Source organism: Condylura cristata, unplaced genomic scaffold (genome assembly GCF_000260355.1).
Source record: "Condylura cristata isolate star-nosed mole 26May11 unplaced genomic scaffold, ConCri1.0 scaffold00020, whole genome shotgun sequence".
NCBI classification, from domain to species: Eukaryota; Metazoa; Chordata; class Mammalia; order Eulipotyphla; family Talpidae; genus Condylura; species Condylura cristata.
In genome coordinates this window covers 33,176,282-33,189,084 of record NW_004567121.1, presented here as the reverse complement: position 1 = coordinate 33,189,084, position 12,803 = coordinate 33,176,282, and the positions used below count along the sequence as shown (strand labels likewise).

Genomic DNA, 12,803 nt, shown 5'->3' with positions numbered 1-12,803 from the left:
CGGCGCGGCCGGGCGGCGTCGCAGAGCGCAGCCAGCGGAGGCGCCCCGACTCCCGCAGGTACCTGCTCGGATCCCCGCCGCGCGCTGCGGAGTCGGCTCCGTGGACCGGCAACTTTCCCCGTCTTTGGCTGCGCTAGACCCGCAGCCGCAGGCCGGGGCTCGCGTGCAGACCCCGCGGGAATGCGCCGGCAAGTGACCTGGCACCCCGCTGGGCGCGCCTCGGAGCGCCCTCCGGTCGCCGGCGCCCGCCGTCGCTGGGGCCCCAAGGGCTCGCCTGTTGCGCGAGCTGCGGGCTCCGAGGCGGGGTGGGGGCTCCTGGAAGAGGCGGGGAGGGCTTCTAGGGCCAACTTTAGCGTGTGGGTCGGCTTGGGTTGCGGTCGGGGGAGGACGGGCGGGAGACCCGGGAATCGAGGCGCCGGCTGGGCGACACCCGCGGAGGGGCGTCCCTGGGGCGTTTCCACGGCCGGGAACCGGGTCTTTCTCTTCCTCCACAGGAGGCGCTTTCCTGGCGAATGTAAGTGCCTCCCGGGCCTCCTGCTCCGCCTTCCTCCCCGCCTCCCCTCTCCTCTCCTCTGTCCGGGCGCCCAGCTCCGCGCCCCGCGACAGTTGCGGCGAAGAGCGCGCCCAGGGCCGGCGCCCTGCTGCAGCGATGCGCCCCCGGACGCCGGCGCGCTCCGGGCGGGGAGGCCCACGGACCCCCTGAGTCTGGACAGTGGGGATGGTGGGGAACAGGTGCACTGAGGTTGGAAACTCCCCTTTCCCTCGCCCCTCTGGGCGGCAGCTGCCAGAGCTCTCGAGAACGGTCTGGAGAGCCAGCCAGACCTGCCGGCTGTGGCCGCGACAAGCGGGCGCCTTTCGCATTGCAGGGCTGGTTCAGTTTGTGCGTCTCCCCCTCCCCCTTCCAAGCCTCCCTTCTGTCCCTCTAAACCCGGTCTGTTGCTTTTTCTTTTGAGAGACTGAGCCAGTAGTCTAACTCCGGCAGCCGCGGCTAGGATGCCGGACTGCAGAGACTCCCTGCACTCCCCCAAGTGACCCCAAGGCCCTCGAGTGCTGCTGGGGCTGAGGGGTGGGGCGGGGGTGTTCTTTGAGGTCCCCGCGGAGAGGTGCTGTTCTCAAGCTTGGCTTCTCTGAAGAATGGGGCAGGAGAGGAAAACCAGATCAGAAACCGTCCAGTCCCCTTTCATGTATTTGCTTACGTCGTTTGCATAACCATTTACTAGTAAAGTATCCGGGTTGTCCCCCGTGTAGACTACTTGCAAATACCTGCCCAGGTAAACAGGAAGCATTTTCCTGAGCACCTGCCCCCTAGTCAAAGGCAGTTGCCTTAGGGCTTCTCACGTCAAGGGCTGAAAAGGGCGGCTTTGCCCAGGGTCCCTGAACTTGGCCTGCGGTACAGCCCTCGCCCCTTCCAGGGCTCGCAAAGCGCAGGACAATGCGCACGGATCTTGCATCCAGCCCAAGGGTGACTCCGCGGAGGGATACGCAGGGCAAAGGAACTTCTTGCACCTGGTCTTGTCCTGTTCTTTTCTCAGCCACCAGACGCGTTCGTTGTGTTCTAATACTGAATGTGTCATTTCAGAAGTGGGAGTTGTCATGATGGGGGCACTGAAGTGCTTAAGAACTCTGAACCCAAAGATGTTGTGAGTATCCTAAGGAGATCGGCGGGGTCTGTTAAATTCAGCCGTGTGTCTGAGCCTGTATTCTGGAAAATCACCCCGAATAAAGTTATTAATGAATGCCGCAAAGCTTAGCAGTTGCTGAGCAAATGTATGAGAGCAAAATGGAAGGTTGGAAGTAGTCTTTGTTCTGTTCTGAAATATTAAATATTATGAATCCTCTGAATTTGTAATTTCAGACAGCTCTGAGGCTTGGGTTTTCCAGCAAAGCACCAACTAAGCATTTTTCTTCTTTCCTTAATTTCTAAAGAAAGAAGCCTAAAGTGGGGACTTCGGATATCGCCTCTGCTCTTTGCAACCTTTCCCAGACGCTGTGGCCCCTGTTTTTTCCAGAGACCTCCATCTGCCCCGTGTCTGGCATTTGGGGTTGGAAACTGTGTCAGCTTCCAGAGAGCAGGCACCACAGGGTTTTCCTCCTCCTCCTTCTTTTATTTTTAATAGATAACATTTATTGGCTGCATACCATATGCCAGCTACTCTGCTGGGCACTTTTCCAGGCATTATCTCACTTAATCTTCGGAACAAACCCATGAGGAATGAGGCTGTGGTTCTTCAGGCTCTATCTCTGTGGCAGGGGCAGCAAGTCCATTTTCCCAGGTCCATGGGAGACACAAAGATGGGCTGGCAGGTCTCTGTCTCACTAGCCAGCATGAGGGGGGGCAGGTGTTGAGAGAAAGGGGTGTTCATTACCCTTGCTCATCAGGAGCCAGAGGGTTCTTCCCAGTACCATTTGTTGACACACCCATCAAGAGTCATCACGGAGAACCGATGAGGACTGGGGACCGGGGTTCTGGCTCTGATTTTCTGCCTCTTGGTGGATCCTTGACTCGACACCAGTCCCTTCTCGGAGTCTCAGTCTGTGTCAGGCAACGATCTAGTCTCAGCCAGGATCTAGGTGGCCGCTGTACAGTTGTGGGGAGTAACAGTGTAAAGGGATCATCGACGGAAAGTTATTCCAGAGACCAGTCTGACTCTTGAGGGTTCGTTCAGGCACCTGCTTTCTATGCTGTCAAATCTTTCGTGTGCTGAGATAAAAGCATGTCAGCAGGCTGAATGTGAGGCTTGGATGTGCCTGCACTTCATTCTTCTATGAGCAGCTCGGCCTTCCCAGGCCCTGGTAGAGGCGCCATACAAACCTGATAGCACTTCCTACAATTTACTTAAGGCAAAGAGTCTGATTGGCCAGAGATGGCACAACTTTGCGGTTAAAGATTGTGGTTTGTAGCTTCGGATTGAGAGGCCTTGTCTGGGTTCTGGCAAGGGTGTTCCAACATTCTTGTCTTTTGAGGTCAGTATATCTTACTTCTGGGCAGTGTCTTCTTGTGGGTTTTCTATGGGTGGTGCCTTCCTGAAGCCACTGAAATCAGACCTTTGACCTCTGTCTTCCCACTGGGGATTAGACTGTGCCTGGCCAAGCTTTGGTTCCAAGGCCTTTTGAGGGTTGAACGTCCTTAGTGAAGCTTATAAAAATGAGCAGGGCCATTATTTGGCTGTGTCTATCTATGTCTGTTTGCCTGCCTATCTATCCATCCTTCCATCTATCTTTACCGACGTGTAGTAAGGTATCAACAGCCGCAGATTCATCCCACTGGCTCATTAAAACATAAATCCTGTAGTGTAGATTCTCTGGATCTGTAATGGTAGAAATCTCATGAAAGTTCATGGATGCCCGTGAACTCCACCTATTAATTAGTTTCCCTATACTTTTGATCGAATTAGAAGTCACATGTCATAGTGGTGTCGGATGGATGCGAGCACCGAGCATCTGTCTCCGTGTCGCCCAGCCGTACTCTGGGAAACAGGAATACCCTTTTCCTTCTTGAATTTAGTGTCTTTTGTAGGAGGCTTTGAAATCAAAGACACAGGCTGCCCAGTTATGCCATGTGGCCCCAAACTCTGATGGGTTTTCTTGTTTTTCTTTTTTTTTTTTTTTGCCAGTCATTGCTACCATCCACGTCAGCAGTGAAGAACACACCAATAAATCCATGTGTAAATTGGTATCCATTCCCATTTAACTGGCATTAGCTGTTGGAGTAGGTTTCAGATGGCCCCACAAATGCAGAGTTAGGTCATGAGGTCTGGGGCATTCGATAGCTCTGAGACTAAGAACACCAGGGCTGGGTGGTATAGAAGGAACAGAGAGAGAGAGAGACTCTCTCTGTAGGCTGGGCTGCTTGGCTGATTGGGAAGAAACAGACAAGCCAAAACCAGTTTGTGTTGGCATGGACTTTCCACTTTATTTATTTATTTTTTAAAGATTTATTTATTTATGCATACAGCACTGGGGTACAGGCCAGAGGTGCAGGGGCGGTGAGAGGACTCACCAGTGACAGAGTGGGGAGCAGAACAGGCAGACTGACAAGGTACACTGCTGATGGAGCAGAGGTGAGACAAGAGAGGTCTGCTGCGCCACGTGGGTCACCTCCAGGGCGGGGGTCAAGCTCATGCTGCGGTGGCTGTGGCTTGCTCATAACGCTATGCTGAGCTTTCACCCCTTGCACCACCAGGGAGGGCCCAGTGTCCACTTTAGATGATGGAGAGACTCGGGCTGAACAATATTATGATGCATTTAACACCCCTGAACTGTACTCTTAAAGGTTGTGAAGCTGGTCATGTATATGTTGTGTGTATTTTGCTACAGTTAAAAAAAAAAAAAAAAAGGACAACAGAGTTGCCAGTACTATGAGATGGTATTCCAAAATGTTTGGTACATGCACCTTTATATGCTCAAAAATTGAGAAGCCCTGCTGTCCTAACTTTTTTTTTTTTTAAAGATGTATTTATTCATACAGAACTGGGGGACAGGCCAGAGATGTGGAGTGTGAGAGGCTTCACCAGAGACAGAGTGGGGAGCAGAACAGGCTGAGGGGAGCAGCGGGCGGGTCAGGAGAGGTCTGCCACTGCATGTGGATCATTTGGCGGGTGGGGATTGAACTCATGCGGAAGTGGCTTTAGCTTTTTAGTGTTGTGCCTTAACCGGCTGTGCCACCAGGGAGGGCCCCCTAAGCTTTTGTTTTTAATGTGGGTTCTTTTTGTCAATATTTACATTATAAATTAGAGTGGAGACATTTTCAGGTAATGAATTTATTTAACAAGTCAAATGTTGACTAAATGAATTTTGTTTTTATGAAAAGTGATCATTTCTCAAAACAAAATTTTGTGAGTGGCATTGTTTTACATTTTTACAAATTAGTGTCATATCTCGGTATTAGAAGACAGAGGGAATCTTCGATTTGCTTCTCTGTATAATTTTGTTTATCTCTGGAAAATTCCATTGACGTGTGGGATAATGAGAATGAAATAGTAAAACCTTAGTTTGTTATGAGAATAGTTTTGACTTTATAAGCCTCTTAGGAACCCCAGGGTCCCCCAACCACACTTTCAGAATGGCTGCTATGAAGTACATCTTCAGCTATATTGATTTTTGTTCTGTTATTTGTTTTAGGTTTTTATCCAATGTGATTTGAATGTGAACTTCAGCAATTCAATGTATTGGTTAGCTAAGACTTCAAAGACTAGTGAGGTTGTTAAAAAAGACCACGTTATTTTTCTTCAAATTACATGAAACAACAGCAGCAATGCTCCAAAATTCTATTTGCACTATTTTTTAAATGATTTTTTAAAAGCTGCTGCTAAATTGGTTGAGTGTGAAATTATTTTGGATTTTTCTTGCAAAACTAATGAGGAGCAAACTCTTGGACACGGAAAATTTGAGTGTGAGAACCAGGTAAAGAAAGCCGTGGTCCTCAAAGTATGGCGTTTTTCAGATGCATCCCGATTTATTCCAGAGCAGAGACGCCATCGGCTGGTACCTCCAGGCTTGATGTGGTCAGAACTTCTGTCCGCCCATCTGCCGGTCCGCTGGTCCAAAGCTGTCTCTGAGGGCTTGCTCTGAGCTGTCCAGTCTCACTGCTGTGCAGTGGGGTCGTGGCTGTCCTTTCCTCTGAGGGTCTTTTCTATCTCGCCTCCTCCTTCCTCATGTGGAGAACTTGGAAACTCAGAGTGAGACACTTGCATCTAGGAAGTGGATTAGGGAAAGGCCCAGCATGAGAATTAATTTGAATAAGTCAAATTGAACACTTTTTGGACCTGCATTGCCTGGGGATCTCATTATTTTATAATTTCTTTCATGTTTATGAAGTGTGGAATTAGTCATAGTAGATAGTTCTGCGCAAAGCATGAAAAAAAAATCCTCCCAGGATGGCTCCCAGGGGCTGAGTGTGGATGTCTGTGAAGCATAAAAACATTGTTTTCTACCTCCCGAATAATGGATTAGATGCCATGGATGCATCATATTTATTTTATTATATTCTGTAAAAAAAAGTGAAACTTTTTCCGCCCTGAAGTGGCCGTGGTGAATGGCAGTGGACACTTGGTTCTCTGAAAGCTTCCTTGCAACTATGCTGAGGATTTATGGTTTGGCAACAGCCCTTTTAGCAGCAACAAGCATTCTAGAATCCTCTGGAAATGCCAGAAGGTGTCAGCAGCTCAGACTGTTGCAGAAAGCAAGAGTGCGCTCCCGCTGCTCAGCCTCAGTCCTGGGCCCGGCTCGGTGGCTGACAGGACATGGCCTCCAAGTAGCCTCCTCCACTCTCTGTGGAGCCGGAAAACCCTGGTCTTTGAGCCCGAAGCAGAGAATCCATTTACCATCTTTCCACCAGACTTCTCCCACTTGTCTGCTCTGCGCTGCTCCTGCTGCTTGATCAACAGCATTGCTAAGAAACAGGCTTCTTTGGTACACGGGACCGGTGCCTGTTAGCATCAGGGGTGTGTGTGTGTGTGTGTGTGTGTGTGTGCACAGCAAAGATATGTTGTCCTGGAAGAGATGATATGTGGAATTATGGAAAGAACTGGAAAAGAAGGAACGGAGGAAGCAGCCTCCCTGAGGTCTGGGGGTGACGGTGCCCATGAGGCTGGTGTGGGGAGTCACGTGACTGGGCTGAGGGGGGCTTTGGAGCAGATTGGTGGGTGCTAAGGCCAGCCAGGCTGGCAGGGATGTCTTTGCTTGACATCCAAGGGGGGTGAGCCAGAGCTCAGTGCGAAGGTCCTGGCACACTCGTAGGCCACGCAGAGCAGGCGCCTTCTGACTGGTGCTTTGGAAGGGCCCCTGGGGAGGGAGGGTCTTAGTGAGAAGTGGAGGCAAAGGGGGTCACTGGCCTCGCATGCAGTTTGGGAGCACCAGAGAGGAGTCTCGGTCACACCCGTAGTTAATTTGTTTTTTCCGTGGTGCCCGAAATTCCTCCTCCTTCTGCACCCCCATAATTTTTTTTTAAGATTTATTTATTTATTCATACAGAACTGGGGTACAGGCCAGAGATGTGGAGTATGAGAGGATTCACCAGGGACAAAGTGAGGAGCAGAACAGGCTGATCGATGAAGTACACTGCTGAGGGGAGCAGCGGGCGGGTCAGGAGAGGTCTGCCGCGCCATGTGGTCACCTCCGGGGTGGGGATCGAACTCCTGCTGAGGTGGCTTTAGCTTCTCAGTGCAGTGCTGTAACCAGGTGCACCACCGGGGAGCCCCCCCACCCCCATAATTTAAGGTGAAGAATGGAGATCTTTCAGGGAAAGCTGGATGGAGACTGTGGCCTCTTCCCTAAGCACATTGGGTTGCCACTGGATAACTGCCCCCTTGCTGTCTTAGTGGAAGGTCAGCGCTGAGGACGAGCTGGGAGCTCCTCCCAGGCCAGCACAGCCCCGGGCACAGGTGACGGGAGCATCGAAGAGGCCAGGGGCTCTCTGAGCAGACTGTCTGCAGCCTGCCTGTTTCAGCCACCCTGTCGCTGTTGCTTACCTGACAGAGATGGGCAATGCCTGAAGACCTGTCTTCCCTTCAGCCTCCAGCCTAGTCCCAGGACCTTTCTGCTGGGGGTCAGATGGTGTTCGCTGAAGGGTTGAGGACACGGAGGCTCACAGAGCTGAGATGACTTGCCCAAGGTCCCTCAAGAGTAAGTGGGGAAGCCAGGTTCCGACTCCGGCATCTGGGTCCGCGGCTTTTCCTGAGGCCCCCAGCACCCTCAGAGAACTTGAAGTCTGGGCAGGTTGGGAGGTGACTTTAGCTTGGTGTGAAGAATGGATTTGAGAATAGAAAATCAGAGACAAGCCCCAGGCAGGGAGGACAGTTAGAAGCCCTGGACAGAAACCAACTTAGTTAAAGCCGAGGCGGACAGGGCAGCAATGGGAATGGGGTTTGAGGCACCGTCAGGAATCCGGGAGGAAGGGAAAGGGGGCGTGTTGAGGCCCCAGTGGGCGTCGGAGGGATACCCCCGTTGGCAGCTACGCGAGTCTGAAGGTGGGACAGAGATCTGCGGAGAGACGTGTCTGGCTCCGGAGTGGACGAGTCCCCGAGTCCCCTGGAGAAGAGCAGAGGGCGGGAGCGAGCGGGGGCGCGCGGGGTGGGGCCACGCATCGCCCGCTCCCGCTGTGGGGGCTTCTCGGCCGCAGATCTGTGTGATTTGGATCGCAGGATTAAAACATTTAAAAGCTAGTTGCCAACATTTAAAAAAAGGACAAGTTTCCATAAAAACACTATGTGTGCGGGCCCTCCCTGGTGGTGCAGCGGGTTAAAGCACAGCACTGAGAATCTGAAGCCACTTCCGCATGAGTTCGATCCCCGCCTGCCCCGGAGGTGACCACATGGCACGGCAGACCTCTCCTGACCCGCCCGCTGCTCCCCTCAGCAGTGTATTTCGTCGATCTGCCTGTTTTGCTCCCCGCTCTGTCTCTGGTGAAGCTTCTCGTCACCCCTGAGCCTCTGGCCTGTACCCCAGTTCTGTATGCACAAGTAAATAAATAAATCTTTAAAAACAAAAAAAAAAAAACTGTGTGCCTTCACACCTTGGGTGAGCCAACTGCCTGGCGCCCCGACGTCAGGACAGCGCCCCGTTTGCTGGGCCAGTGCCCTGCTCGTCACAGCGGCCAGCTGTTCTTCCTTTTCAGTTGCTTTTTCTTTATGATTCCAAGGACCTCCTACTCTCTGCTGACCCCTGTGCGTTAGGCAAAGACTCACTTAAGTGGGGTCCATTTAATTGGGGTGCAGTAAGGGGAGGTCGCTGATATTTCTGGGTTGTCTTTGCATTGCCACGACTCCCCCTTGCGGCTTCAGGTCCCTGCATTTGCTGCTGGGTGACAGTGCCCAGTGGCTGTCTCGTTTTTAAAAAAAGATGTGTTTATGCACACAAGAGCTGGGGTGTAGGCCAGAGGTGCGGGGGTGGGGCTGAGAGGATTCACCAGAGAGGGGGAACAGAACAGGTGGGTCTACTGAAATCCACTGCTGAGGGGAGCAGTGGGGAGCCAGGAGAGGTCTGCTGGCCATGTGGGTCAGCTGGCTGGCTGGGGGTGGAGCTTGATAGCCCTTTGTCCTTCGATCCTATGCCACCATCTGCCTCTAATTTACAGATGTCCTAGGAGCAGTGATAACTCTCAGAGGTTTTTCTCATGTACCTGTGACTGGCCTCTTGCAGCAAAATCCTTTTGCCAACCCAGGCCGGAGTGCTCTGCTGGAAGATTCTTTGCATGGCTACACCGCTGCTCTCCTATCTAGAGCTCTCTCACAGCTGTTTGTCCTGACTCATAAAGTCATGTCTAGTGCAGCCAGAGGACTCTCTATTTGAAGAAGAAATAATCTGTAGAAATACCTGCAGGTCATAGGGCTCCATCCAGGTCAAATGGAACCATATTTTGCTCTTGGTACAAATCACTAGCTTTCTGGCCCACACCTTTGCGCAGAAACTTTCTTCCCTGTGAGGCAACCTCTCCAACCTCTCTGCCCTTGTTCACATCAGAGTTGACCCTCAAGGTCTGGCTGAAGTTCCTGTAACTGTCCCCATGCCCCGATCCCACCTGAGCCTTTACTTCCTGAACCTTCCGTGGCTCCAGCCTGCTTCTGTCTCCACCCTACCCAGCAGCCTCTGCTTCTGTTGAACTTGCTTCCTGTGCCTCCTCACCCCCAAACTCTTCCGAGCTCCGATGGCCATGTCACGCTGTCTTTTACCCTTGGTTCCCAGGACAGTGCCGGCCCAGCAGCTGATGTGGATGGACAGCGGAAGCTCATGTTTCCTGTAAAGGTGCCTGGAGTGTGTCCGAGTCCATCTCTCCCAATCTGTAAGTTCACTGACTGGTTCTTTCTCTGCACAGGCCCTGTGCTGATGGCCTTTTATTTTTCCAAATAGAAATAACTATTTTTTTTCTTTTTCTTTTTTTCAAAGATTTATTTATTTATTCATACAGAGCTGGGGTACAGACCAGAGTTGCAAGGGCGGTGAGAGGCTTTACCAGAGACAGAGTGGGGGGCAGAACAGGCAGATCAATGAAGTACACTGCTGAGGGGAGCAAAGGGCGGGTCAGGAGAGGTCTGCCTCGCCATGTGGTCACCTCCAGGGCAGGCGGGGATCGAACTCATGCGGAAGTGGCTTTCGATTCTTAGTGCTGCGCTTTAACCCGCTGCACCACCAGTGATGGCCTAGAAATAACTATTTTTATACATGTTTTCTAGTGCTTGTCTCATTAAAATGTTGAGTGTTACATAGTAGAAAGCAAGAATCACCCCCTCATCTGGGGGAAGGCATCCAGTGTTTTGGTGTACACATTCTTTTTTTAAAAAACAAGATTTATTTATGTATGCATACAGAACTGGGGTACAGGCTAGAGGTGCAGGGGTGGTGAGAAGATTCACCAGAGACAGAGTGGGGAGCAGAAGTGGCTGACTGAGGTACACTGCTGAGGGGAGCAGCGGGAGTGTCAGGAGAGGTCTCCTGCACCATGTGGGTCACCTCCGGGGCGGGGATTGAACTCATGCTGCAGTGGCTTTAGCTTCTTAGTGCTGTGCTGTAACCCGCTGCGCCACCAGGGAGGGCTCTGGTGTATATATTCTTAGAGTTTTTTTTTCCCTTTCTAAAGTCAGACATATTTTGTAAAGATCATCTTGCCATATATATATTGTATCAGAATTTTTTTGGACAAAGCATATTGTGCCTGCCTTTTCATGAGTCTGAAAGTAGCAGGGGCTGGTGGTTGAGAAAGTGGCTTTGCAGCACTAACCCGGAGGGTTAGTTACTGTCTCTGTTTCCCAGTCTCCCTCTGTAGCGTGAATCCAATGAACGTGATTCTTGCACAGGAGTCATGAGGCTTTAATGGGCTCAGACTCAGTACGAGGCGTCTCACTATCACCATTTTGGCGTTTCAGTGGCCCGCACACCTGTGGATGGCCAGCTGCTACCCTGGGACTCTCCCCGACCTATGATGTTTAGGTGAGCTGGACTTGTGACGCGTGTGAATCTCCAGTGGTGCAGCAAGCCCCCGGGACACATATCCTTGCTCACGTGTCTGATTTCTTCCCTCAGGACACGTCCCATAGTGTGACACGCATCCTGAAGTGTCCTGCGAAGGTGTCCTTTGACCTGTTGACCTGTTCCCATCTCATGGCACTCATTGTCCCCACAGGCTCCAAACGCTTGCTTTTCAGAGTTCCTCTTGATCACCTGTTGGTGCAGATGTTGGGTGCCTTCGCCATGGAAACGTTAGAGCCCCCCAGTGGGCCCATGGGCCTGATTGTCCTGGCGGAGGCCAGCTCTGGCCTTCAGTTGGCCAGGCTAGTGAGGGAGTCTGGTCAGGTGCACAGTTCCTGCTGGGGTTGGTGGGTGGCAGCAGCCTGCGGGCCATTGGGTGGCCCCAGAGTCCTGTCAACATGTGGGGGGCCCCCCGCGAGGGTGAGTTCTGGGCAGTTCTGCTTCCTCTTAGTTGGTATTGCCCATCCTTCCACAGCCTTCCTTTCCAGCGATCGTCTTTGTTGGTGACTCAGTGGCAGCTGCTCCTTGTGTTCCCCTGGGGATCTTGTTGTGCTCAGAACCCCAGAAGGAAAGCAGTGTTCAGTCACCCACATGGAGCCTTTGGGGTCTCTGGAGACGGCATCACACTCACTCATTAGGAATGACCGAGAGCAGTGGAATTTATGCTACGTTCAAAATATCATTTAGAGACTCTGCTTTTGAAAGCACTTACTGGACTTTCTCTCTGAAGACCAGGACTTCTGTAAATTTATTCTTAAATCCCTGTATATATTATATGCCCTGAGAAGTTTTCATTTCCTTCTTGGGACAGCAGACCAACCTAAAGCGAAATAATCAATATTCATTCAAGGCTTTCTTACATGAACTTAAGTTGCTCTTGAAATTGGATAATTTGGAAAAAGTATGTAGTTTGCGGATATTCTTCATAAATTACTGTTTGAATCAAGTGGAAGTTGTGTTATTTGGATTGCTTTGGATTATAGGATTTAAATACAAATACTTTTTCTTTTCTTTTCTTTCTTTTTTTGCTGGTGCACTAAATCCAATTACAGCAATATGACTGTGATATCTTAATTTAATTTAAGCAAAACCCTGGACCACAATTCTCATTAGTTAAGCAAAATGGAGATAGAGTTGGATTTCACCTTTCCTTATTATGCCTATGATTTCATTATTCTCAGATTTTATGGAAAATTGGTTTGGGATTGATGAACAGAGGTAAGACTACAAAACCAACATGTATTTGCATTTCTCCTGGACCATCCATGAATTTCTGCAGGACGGGAGCTTTGATCAGGAGAGGGGGCGGGCAGCTGGACCCCCCAGAGCGGGAAGCTGTGGCAGCTTCTCTTAAGTGCTTGCTTTTGTGTGTGTGGCTCTGGCACCAGGAATAGTAGTGACCAGCACAAACTCTGAGGAAACCACAGTCTTTAAATCCAACTTCCTGAATCGTGCTTTGCATTTCAACAGACGCTTAGCCTTGCTTTATTGTTCCTTGTTAGCAAATTTTGCTTGTCCATCACCAGAAATGAAATGACAGAATTCTTTTTTAAAAAGATGTATTTATTTAGGCATACAAGAACTGGGGTACAGGCCAGAGATGTGGGGGGCTGAGGAGGGTGAGAGCATTCTCCAGAGACAGAGTGGGGAGCAGAACAGGTAGATGGACTGAAACACTGCTGAGGGGAGCATTGAGGAGACAGCAGAGGTCTGCTGCGCCCTGTGGGTCACTCTCTGGCCGGGGATCGAACTTGTGCTGCAGGACTGCCCATAGCTTCACAGTGCTGCTCTTCATCCCTTGTGCCACCAGGGAGGCCCCTGACAGAATTCTCAAAGGGCAA

General features: G+C 51.0%; 1 protein-coding gene across 9 annotated transcripts in view; it reads left to right on the top strand.

Annotated features, from left to right (window-relative positions):
* Nucleotides 1-12,803, top strand: part of KCNS3 (potassium voltage-gated channel, modifier subfamily S, member 3) — a 28,027-nt gene that overhangs the window by 880 nt on the left and 14,344 nt on the right. For 3 of the 9 annotated variants that reach the window (XM_012727547.1, XM_012727544.1, XM_012727540.1), the window contains exon 2: nucleotides 9,682-9,778. The exons of 1 other annotated variant lie outside the window; for it this stretch is intronic. The gene's annotated coding sequence lies outside the window, so the exon portion shown is untranslated. Of the gene's footprint in view, nucleotides 59-1,579; nucleotides 1,641-9,681; nucleotides 9,779-10,859; nucleotides 10,924-12,803 lie in introns of all 9 variants that reach the window. 5 more of the 9 variants (XM_012727545.1, XM_012727539.1, XM_012727543.1 and 2 more) reach the window with 4 other exon arrangements.